Here is a 9,652-nt window from a genome sequence, read left to right as displayed (position 1 = left end):
AGGAGCGGCCTTTCCAAGGGGCGGATTTGTGGTGTGGGGGGCCGGGGGCAGGTGAGAACCTTCTGGGTTTGGCCATGTCCCCCACTGGACTTGTGGAATGAATTTGGAAGCTTGTTTGCGTATCATGTGGACGATCCCGTGCAGATGCTGTTAAGGAGCCTTGGTTGTCTGAGATCCATTTTCAGATCATTTCAGATGGTTTTTGGTCAGGCTTTAGCAGGCTTCAGTACGCCCAAGGTTTTGGCAGGTACTGGAGAAGGAACTGCTGGAGTTCTCAGTTGTAGAACTGCGGCATGCCTTTTATCTATTGTTCTGAACCCGAGAAAATGGAACATATGTAGTCTCTTGTCCTACCTGTTATTGAAAAAAAACCCCAACAAAAACCTGAGTTGGTCCCTCTTATGATGTGCAAAGATATTCCTTACCTTAAAGATCTTACAGTTGAATGCGGCAGTCTGTGCCTTTTGTGCCCAACAGATGTTTTTAAAGTCAGGTTTGTTTTCACATTGAGCATTCAGACTGTGCCTGGTAGTTGCTCTTCACGTGTGAGGAAGACAGCAAGAGTGTTTCATCAGGACAGAATTCTGCGCGTGTTTGTTGATTTTCTGCACGTTGTCCATCCTGCATGGTGTAGCACTAGTTTGAAGAAAAATATTAGAAAACTCTTATTTTAACCAAGTTATTTGTGTTTTGTTCCATGCAAACTTTATTTCCAGGCTCTTAGCACATTTTGTAATAAAGCTTTGCATGCTTTTATTGGACTATGTGACTGAGAAACTTACTCTTAAAAAAAAACCTCTTTAAGTGATCATATTTGCTATATTTTCTATCCCATTCAGTATTTTCTGCGGCTAACAACAGTGAAATTGTGTTGTGTTTAGTTTTTCACGCTTTGGTTAAAGTTACAGGTTGTATCAACCATCAGCAAAAGCTCATCTTTCTCAACTGCCAAAAACTATGGGGTTTTTTTATTAAATTTTCAACAACATTTCTCTGTCCAAAACTTCTGTTCTGCAAATTGTTGCTCCCATGTTTCATCATCCTTTGGAGTATTAGTCCATATGGAATGAGGGGAGGGATTCAGCAGAGAGACTGTCCCATTTAAAAATCATACGATCTATTCCTATGATATTTGAGAGTGGCACTTTTCATCAGCAGCTCAAACTGACTTAGTTTCAGAATGGAGGTGTTTAGAAGCGAAAATGAGTGTATAAAAATGGGAGTAGTGGAACTAGGTAGCAATTGTATAAATTCGAATTTTTGAAGTACCGTAGGTGAAAATGATATCAAAGATTTTGGAGCCAGTTCTACTTAGTAGAGCTCAGGACAGCAAGGAAGAATTGCTGCCTGTTCTGGAGGAAGCCTTGCAATATGCTTGTCTATTGCTAGGCAATTTTGGGAAAAACATTAATATCTGTGTAATAAATGTTTTTCTTCTTCTTGTAAGAAACAGGATGTGGTATCAGATAAGAACTATGAAATATTTTCTGGTTAATAAATGTCAGACAGTATCTCCTGAGGATAAACAATTTGAAAGTCTGAGAAACAGATTTCTTGTTGATTTGGTAGATACAAGTTGAGATCCCTGGCCTGCCAGTCCTGATTTTGAAGAGACAGAGTTCTAGTGTTGAGCTAAGGAAAGGCAGGTGCTCCATGAAGCTTATTCCTTCCTTAATGTTACCTTGGTTATCCATATCAAACAAAATAATAAGGGAAAAAAGGATGGGCTTTACTTAATAATATGTTGAAGAACAGAAAAGTTAGGGTAGTTAGGCAACAGGGTTCTTGGAGAAATTTGTCTTGCTAACTGAACCTAGCTTTGTTTTGGTATGCAATTGTAGGTTGAATTGACCAAGGCAACTAGGTAAAAACTATAAATATATTTACTTAGTCTCTTCTGCCTCTTGCCTTTTCGTTGCTTGCTAAGGTCTGGTTCCATCTTTTCTGTAATTTCCCAGTAGGCAGTTAAAGCCGGCAAGCAGCAAGATCTGTCCTTAGCATAGCTGTTCTAAGATTAACAAACCCAGTTCTTTCAGCCTCTCCCCTTGCATCTGAGCTGTCTTACTTTTTGTCAGTGAGAGCCTGACTTTCAGTTGGCCTTTATGTCATATGTATTCTGTTTCCTGAGCAATATGCTAGACACAGTCTTCAGCAAGATTTGTTTTCTGAAACTATATTAGGATGGCTTTCAAGAAAATTATCTTATTTCAACAGGCTAATGCTGGTTTAATGTTACTTTCATATCTTTAGGTTTACCTTATAAACGCCATCTTCAAGTGATAGAAAATGACTAGTGGAAAGGTTTAGGTATTTTTTTTGTATACCAATTAATGTTTTCAGATGTTAAATGTTGAATAAAAAAATCTGCAATTGGTATGTGGATGTAGACTCCACTTCTGTGTTTTTGCAAAGCTGATCCTTTACCAAATGAAAGAAGACTGCTTAAATAACACAGTTAAATTGTGCTGCTTTCAGTGATTTTCTGTTATGACTTCATCTGTTGATTTCATAAGCAGTCAGAAATAGGTATTCAGAAGTATCACAACTCTTAGGTAAGTAACAGTATTTTTAACTAAGAAAGTAAACTAGTTTAAGTTTGGGGGTTTTTGTGTATTTGATTTTTGGGTTTGGTTTTTTTTTTTTTTTTAGGTGTGTAGTTTCTCATGTTTTTGGATCTGAAAGGAATTAACTATTTTGCAGAAATTTCTCCAAAATAAACATTTAGATACTCTCTTAAGGAACACGTTGCACCAAAGAAATTGAGGAAGATGGAATGTTAATAGAAGCTTTAATAGTTCCTTTCTGAAATACTGTTAAGCCTAAGGATTTTGCACTGTTTTATGGTTACCTAAAACGTGGTTTGGGATTATCTAATTTTTATATGTTGGTGTTTGGTCAAAGCTTTTCATTAACTATAGTGGATAACTGGATTATTGTTTAAAAAAAAAAAAAAAAAAAAAAAAGAGTACTGTATTTTTTGTGTGAAACATGCTTCAACTTGAATGAATGTTAGTTTCATTAAAAGTTGTTCAGTTAATTTGTGGCGAGATACAGAGCTCTCTAATGCGGGATTCCAAATATTGATGATTTTTTTCCAACAAGAGACTGTTTTCTTCCCTGTTTTTTAGTGTTTTCATGGACTTCTATTTGCTGAGATCAGGTAGCATGTATATCTGTTCCTGGTAAATTCTTTCTGTCTGCTTAATTGATGTCTGTCTTCAATACCAAATGACCTTTGACTATTAGTGGCACAGGGGAGGTAGGGAAATGAGAAGAATTAATGCTACCTAATTGAAAAGTTCAGATACGCTGGAGGCTGCTGGCACAGAGTTTGCAAAGGCAATTTTTTCAGATGTATCAAAATTTTACTTGGCATGTTAGTTTTCAAAGCCAGTGAGAGAAGTAGGCAGAATAGAGTGCACAGAGAGACACACACAAGAACTAAAAACTTAATTGCCATGGAACAGATTTGATTGGCAAAGTTGAGATGGGTTATGAACATACATTATGTCTGTAATTTTGGTTGGAATACTTAAGTGGATGCTAATTCATTCATAACTTGTCATTTAAAATCTTAATTATTAACTAGGGTCATTTGCTCGTGTGGGGAGTGTATACTCGGAGTTTGTATGAGTTTTAAGGGTATGAAGAGAATGCTACTTTTCCAGCAGAAAATAGCGTTCTTTGATGCCAGTAGGAATTACATGTGTTTAAAGACTAGCAGGTACACGTATTTGTAAGTGGAAGTGCCTTAACAGTAGAAGGAGAATAGAGACTGTAGCAGAGGCACAATAGTAACACCATGTGATCTGCAGCCATTTTTAACTTTATCAAAGCAACATGGGCTTAAATGGGATGTTCATGTCAGTTTCCACATGAAAGTATCTATCTTTGAGATTTTCTTCTCATTTGACGCATAACTTTCTTAAATACTAGCTGTTAAAATGTTGGTGTAAGGCAGAAGAGGAGAGGAGGGAAAGGCTGTGTCTAAATGTCACCAAAGTGACTTAACAAGACAGTATTTTCTCAGGTTTGGTGCTGATGGTGTTTGGTGGAAGAGCTGTGGTTTAATTTCCTGATACAGAGAAAGAAGCATGATTGTATTTAGTTTTGTGTCCATTCTGCTTTGTTTAGTTAAGTCTTGAGGGAAACAAAGTGAGAATGAGTAGCATTTACCATTCATAAAGCAGTTTGAAAGAAGTGATAAAAACCAATAGGCAAACCGGCATCAGCTTGGATGTTGTGTTGATTGACAGTGTGAGGAAGAGTTACAGGTACATATTTGGAGAATATTTAGTTATGAAATCCCTAATATGTTACTCTTTCCTCTGTGATGTATTCTTTAGTTGACTTTTGGAATTTGCCACCTACTGATGAGACTAGAATGGGGAACTAGCCATCAAAGCTGGGAGGGAGAGCTAAGAGTAAAAATACCAGAGTATATGTTTCAGGTAAGGAATGCACAATCTGAGAACAACTGAGTTCTATAATAAATATCACCATAATCCCGTTTCCTATTAATTTACAGGAATGTCATTCTTTTAAACAAGAGAGAAACCTGCTGAAAGGCCGGAGCTAGACCCAGCAATGGACTGATGAAGGTGTGCAGCAAAATGGGTTGAGTGACTGTAGAACTACCTTACTCCACTGTAAGTATTCAACTGTAATTAAAGTAGCAGATATTTTCCTATTTTCACTTATATTTTGTACCAGAAATTACAGAAGTGTCTGTCAGTTCTCTTCTGTTTAGAGAACATAGGATTGTGCTAGCAGGTATGTATTTCTTTTCCTGTGACTGTTTTATTGAGATTCCCCTAAAGTATAACTCTCCTAGATGTGTATCTTGTCCTTCTGACCTCAGCAAGTCAGCAGACTTGCTTGAAGGGTAATGGCTTTTGAGGGGGTACTTCTGCTGGAGAGGGAACTGCAGGTCTGTCTTGATGTGGATCAGGATGGTATTGGGTTCTTAACGTGTGGGTTTTTATTATTTGTTCTTTGTTAAGGACAAGGACTGCTCTTGTAGTTACCATTGTTAACCTAGAAATATTTTTCACTTTGTTCCCTTTGACATTGTGCAGCAGTGCTTTCACTCTTGGCTTGTAAATGGCTGGCCATATTGCATTCAGTGAAGTATAGGGATTCTATAAAATGGATTATAAATGTTCTGCAAAATAGTTTCTTTGTCATTTAGGAGTATTTGGAAATTAATGAAGAAAATGAAGCAGATTGAATTATTGGTCTAGAGTGTTGGGAAATTATTTAGCTACCTAGATTACCAGCTGTACTATATATAGGATTTAAAGATGAAAACAGGAATGTGCAGCTCATTCCTATAAACTTGCAGACAAGGAACACAACCATCCATCCTTTGATTGCTAGACTTCAGTGTCTCTGTCAGCTCTTTTTTTTTTTTTTTTTTCCCCTGGTACAGACTCTGTCTGTTACAGCTTCTTGGAAGCAGAACCCACTCTTGCAGTGACTGTAAGCCCTGTAACATTAACTGAAATAAGCAGACATGTGAAGTCTTTATTGTGCTTAAATACTCTCAAATAATAAAAATTTCTGTGCCTCGGTTTCTACATCATTTGTGGTCCTTGTTTACATTTACATTGGGACTTGTAACAGTTAAATTCTTTCAGAGTCATCTGATCTCTTTCCTGTGCTGCAAGCCTACTGATTCTACTCACTCATTCTTGCCTTTCCCCACCAAAGAGAGTTGAGTGTTCATCTAACTGAACTGTAGTCCCTTTTACCAAGGATATTCAGAATAGTCCTCATCAAGTACTCAAAAGTCTTATCACCCAGTAGTTTTCTAGTTACCAACCTCAGGGGTTCCGACTTGAAGAACTGGTTTGTTCTGAGTAACAACCATTGTTTTGGTCCCTTAAATGAATAGTCATCAAAGCTTTTGCTTCAGTTTCCCAACTTACTGCTCCCTGTTATTCCTAAGAAATAAAGATGCAGCATTTTTTTCAGAACTCAGAAGTGCTTGTGTCACACTGTGATCCTCTTCTGTTCCCTCATATTCCTGTAGACTGTAAGGCTAACCTTTTATTGGTTTATGCTATTTGCCCACGTCCTGGTAGCTCTGTATAACTTTTTTTTTTTTTTGTAGTTGTTGTACTGTGCCTCAGTACACAGGAAGACTCTTGTTCCTTGGTCAGTGATGAACGGTCCTAGGATGATTGTAAATAGACCTCTACCACCACAGTGCAGGCTTTCTAAATTAACTTTATGCGAGTGAAACAGTGAAGGAACATGACAATAATTGCGGTGAATAACTCTTCATATTAAAGAAGGAATATTTATCACAGTCCTACATTAATGTCTTGAATATTGGATGGTAGGTTAAACCATGGGCAAGGTAGTAATGGTAATCACTGCCTCCTACACTTTGCAAGTCTCTTCTAAAATATTTGCTTTTTCAGTCAAAATGATTTGGCAAAATTAATACAAGAACGAAAGTAATTCGGAATGATGGAATGATGGAGACTGTAAGGGATAAATTAATGTTTAACTCTGAGTTAATTCTGTCCTTCAGGATTTAGGGCATTACAGTGCAATCTAGCATTGTCTTCTGAATGACATCACATCAACCAAGTTGTGACACTTTATTTCCATTATTTTTATAAGGGGTGCTGTAAAGTAGGTTTTCAGAGTAATTGCATAAAAACCCTAAAACCTAGAAAGCACTTTCTTACATTTTAGTTTTTTAATCTATCAAAGATGAGTACGTATTCTTTTCTGAGTTATGATTACATATTGAAACAGAAAATTTAAGACACTTTGAAAACAGGCCTGTAGTAGGTTGAGTCACTGCCACCTAGTGGAACGTGGACAACTTTGAAGTGTTCTAAAATTTGATTAAATTAAGATTTGCAGAGGAGAGTCCATAGGTTTTTATGGTTGACACAGAATGAGAGATTCCAAGTGGCAGAAGAAGATGCTAGATTTCAGTTTTTGGAGTAGCTTATAGTTATTATTCTTCATTTAAGAAGTGCAACTTTTTTTTTTTTCCTTCCCCATGTATAATAGAACATGTGAGATACTATGGCTGACTTCTAGCATTTGAATACAAAACCACCTTGTTATTAATGGAACACTCAGAAGCCACAAAGGCAGTTAGGCTTTTGTGTCAAATATTGCAAATAATAGTCCTTACTAGTTCCTCTATATAATACATTGTTTATATACTATTTCAAAATATGTTAATGATGTTTAGTGTGACAGACAAGGTGTCTTCTAATCTTGAGACTGGTACTAAATATGAAACTTCAACTAGTTTTGCTGAGAAATTTAAATCAGAATGCAGGGTTTGACTAGAAATTACTGCTTTAGTTGAGAAGCAGTTTTATCAGTTTCATGGTGAAAATGGAAAGCTTGGTTTGCAGAAGCAGAAAATGCATTCCAGATGCCAATAACTTACCATAATGCAATTTTTATCTAACTTGGGAAGGAGTATCTTTTTTTACTTCAATTACTTCAGTGTGTGGTCAGCTAAATCAGTGGGGTTAACATGCAGTTAATCCACAGACCCTTAATAATATTTACAGTGGTTTTGATTAAAATCCTATTTCAATCTGTTGAAGATTGGCAGATCTAGTGATCCTAAATCTGGGACACACTTTGCTAGTTCTGCCCAACTTCTGTATTTGTACTGGTAGTATAACAATGACTGGTATAAGTTGCTGTGCTAAACTTCGGAGTGCCGTTTCCCTTCAAAAGTTGTACCGTCATTGGACCTTGTCACATAAATCCCAATATAGGGATTTATGTACTAAATTATAAATATTATTTCCATTATTTTTCATTATTATTCATTAACTATAATAAGTTTCTCAGAAAAGAGTGTGCGTGGAACTACTAAATAGTTCATGGCATGTTTTATCTATAGGTGGTACTGTTGCCTAAAGCATGGTTAAATATGTTAGGGACTGCCCACTGAAGTGGGTACTGAAAATACACAAGACAGTGTTCACTTGAGAGGATCTTCGGTCATATCAGTGTAATGGCTTTTTAATCTTCTGTAGCCTAATTGCTTTTTTTCCTACTAGACTCTTAGTAGGCAATTATTATTTAAATCCAGGCTTTTTGAATACTTTAGAATTTTTCATGTTGTACAATATGGCCACCAAGGTCTAATGTTGAATTATTTCACAAGGACTTTGGAAATGAAAAGAGCTTTTTCATATAAAGCGTTGTGACTATTTAGACAACTCAATTGTCCAGTCTCATATGTGCGTTCGTGCATGCATTGTATGTCATGAAAGGGCTCAGAATGGCATACAAGAGATTGCTGTTTTCTGAAAGAAGTGGGGTTCACATGGATCATTTCTGCCTTTACTATAGGAGGTCTGGTCCTTTTCCTCTCTACTTTGCAGAAATCATACGTGAGGGGATGAGATGGGATTTGAGAGATAATACTTGACTGGACTGGGGCACTCGGGAAAGTAAAGATCTGATACAGCATTTGAAGGTACTAAGCTTTCGGGAGGGGATGCTGTCAGTCAGGTATAAAGTGGTTTTACAACAATGCTGCTCAGTGCTTCTGAGGTTTGTGCGGTAGCTTTTCTCTAGGTTAGCAAGTATCCACATAGCACTCAGCAGCTGCATCTTTGAAAGATTTAAGGAAAAATAAATTCTCCTCTAGAAATCCTTCCAAATTGGCTTGCTCTGTCACACCAATGACAAAACAGCTGTAAATTTCTCAGACTCAGAAGGATTTTGAATATTGTTTAATATTAAAATGATGATACTAAACAAAATAAACTTGGGGGGGGGAAGGTATGTAAATATCTAGATAAGGAGAACAAGCAACACGTGGGTTTAGATACCTTGATGCTAATTGCTTTTTTTTCTTTATTTAGCAATAACACAAAAAGATGGAACTTTTTTGTTCCTCTAAGGAGCCTCTGGGCTGAAGCTGGATGGGATGTAGATGATGATAAAAGTTTCACATCAGTGGTTGAATACGAGCACAGTGGCACAAGTATAACTGCATTATTGTTTCATCCTGTTTTCACAATACAATCCCATTTTCTTCTTCCAGTACCTTAACTTTGCTAACATACTCTCCTTTGTACTGTACACACACAGCGTCTGAATATGACTTTGTTCATAGTTCATCAAGGAAAGAAACATTCTAATGGTGAACATCTGGAGGAATAGTTTTGGAATGAGCAAAGAGGAAAATGAGTGCAATGATGAAAAAACAATTCAGAATTGAATTTTTTGGCACTGTTTGTATAATGCATCATTTTAATGATTAACCTGAGCAAGTTGAAAGAATTTTTAAGAAGCAAAAGCTATGAAAAGAAATTGTGTGCCATTTTAGTGACTTTTTACCTTTTACTGACAACGTATTGGACCTTTGATAATTTTCAGAATTTTGAAAATTTCTTTTTAATCTTGTTGGAGTGAAATATTGCAAGTATGGGAGAACAGCTTTTATATTAATTATTTTTAATATCTTTTGGTGTGTAGTCTGACAGACTTTTGTTACAGTAGGCTTAGTAATAGCTCCAGTGTTACTTAATTTGCAAAGTAATAACTTTTATGATAGCAGGTGTGGAAATACTTCAAATTCCCAGGTGATTTCATAAGAATAAAAACTTTCTTGCATTCGACTTAAAAGGATAATTGTTCCCTATGA

The sequence above is a fragment of the Antrostomus carolinensis genome, unplaced genomic scaffold (assembly GCF_000700745.2).
Source record: "Antrostomus carolinensis isolate BGI_N321 unplaced genomic scaffold, ASM70074v2 scaffold21696, whole genome shotgun sequence".
NCBI lineage: Eukaryota > Metazoa > Chordata > Aves > Caprimulgiformes > Caprimulgidae > Antrostomus > Antrostomus carolinensis.
This window is presented reverse-complemented; position numbering follows the sequence as displayed.